Genomic DNA, 1,724 nt, shown 5'->3' with positions numbered 1-1,724 from the left:
ATAAATAGAAATTAAACAGATAATAATTTCAAAGAAGCTCAAACTTCCACTTTTACTCCTACTGGATTTTATTCTGTAACAGTTGGAATCACATGCAACTTATCTATAGAAAATATCTATAGAAACTTATTCTATAGAAAATAAATTAAAATAGGAAAATGAAATTGTGTGTGTGTGTGTGTGTGTGTGTGTGTGTGTGTTAATGTGCATGTGGTAGTGGGGATTAGACCCAGGACACACAAATGATAGGCAAGCACTTTACCAGTAAACTAAATTCTCAGCTTTTTTTTATTTTGGAACAGGCTCTGGCTAAATTGACAGGCTGGCCTCAAATTTGAGGTCTTCATGCTTCAGCCTCCCAAGCAGCTGAGATTACAGGCATGTACTATGGCACCAGCTAACATGACTTCATAATTTTTATATTAACTGAAAATAACCACATTTGGCTGTGAAATTAGAGAAAAAAAGTATAAGCAATCTACTATGTTCCATTGGGCAGCCAACATGAAAATGTTCTGGGTTGCTCACTTAAAATACAAGTTTCTGGGTTCTACTTTAGATCTACTGAATCATCCCAAACTCTACAAGTAAGACCCAGAAGAGGTTTTCGTTGTACGTGTATCTGGGCACCTATTTGGCAGCGTATGTGCTGCCAACACGAGCACAAGTAGACATTTCAAAGAACTTCCTGGATGAAACACACGTGTTGACTTCTTTTAAAATGAAATACATAACCTTCATAGAAAAATTAGTCCTTACATACTGCAGAATTAAAAGCAAAATTCTTTTACATTTTTTCTTTTACATTTTATCTCAGAGAGGAATAAGCCCCTGGCATAAATCCCTCAGCGGAAGCATCCTACTTTATCTGTGAATCACTCTGTGAAATATACACAGTAGTCCACTCAGAATTAGCACATCGGAACACACACTGTGAGGACAAGTGAGTGGATGGAAAATAATCTCATTACCTCCACTTTTTTCACTTATATTTCTGATTTAAAATTTTACTAGCACTTTTCAGTAAGACCAGATAGCACTAATTCCTTCTGAAATAATAACTGAATTATTAATTAAGATAATTCAACAAATGGAAAACATTTATTTTCCAATTAGAGAGGTACCTTACAAAGGTGAGTTAAGACATAAAGAAGAACACCTTAAAGCCGATCGCAATCTACCTCCACCATGTCATGCTAAAACACAGAGACTATCAATGTTTTGTTACATTTCCTGCACAGGTTGGGGCTCCAGAGTAACAACTATGTGAAGGCAAAGGTGGACTATGGATTATACTGCTCTCATAGTGTAACATTACTTATTTAGTAAAGAAAACGTACTAGGGAAATTACTTATTGGATAATACTATAAACATATGTTAAAGGAATCTAAATATGCATTCGATACTCCATGGATTCCAAGAGATAGATTATCAGTGTGATTTTGGGTATTTTTTTTCAAAATTTTATTGATAAACAGATAGCAATGAGACAGTTTCAAATGAAATCGGAAGTACAGATTCAACAAATAACACACTGCATATATTCTTCTTGGTGGTTAATTGCTGTACAAGATGCGGACTTGAGATCCTGTTTACAAACACCATTAGAACAAATCATTCTATTCATTAAGAGAATGCAACTATATATGTATCCTAAGCACCTTGAATACACAGATACAAAATGGACATTCATCTGTATACCCTATTTTTTCTAAGTTCCGTT

General features: G+C 34.6%; 1 protein-coding gene across 1 annotated transcript in view; it reads right to left on the bottom strand.

Moving 5' to 3' along the window:
- Vps13b (vacuolar protein sorting 13 homolog B) overlaps positions 1-1,724 on the bottom strand; it is an 881,657-nt gene that overhangs the window by 428,296 nt on the left and 451,637 nt on the right. The window lies entirely within an intron of this gene.

This window comes from Octodon degus, unplaced genomic scaffold (genome assembly GCF_000260255.1).
Source record: "Octodon degus isolate 3935 unplaced genomic scaffold, OctDeg1.0 scaffold00118, whole genome shotgun sequence".
Taxonomy (NCBI): domain Eukaryota; kingdom Metazoa; phylum Chordata; class Mammalia; order Rodentia; family Octodontidae; genus Octodon; species Octodon degus.
The sequence above is the reverse complement of the archived record's forward strand: the minus strand, read 5'-3'. Positions and strand labels throughout refer to the sequence as shown.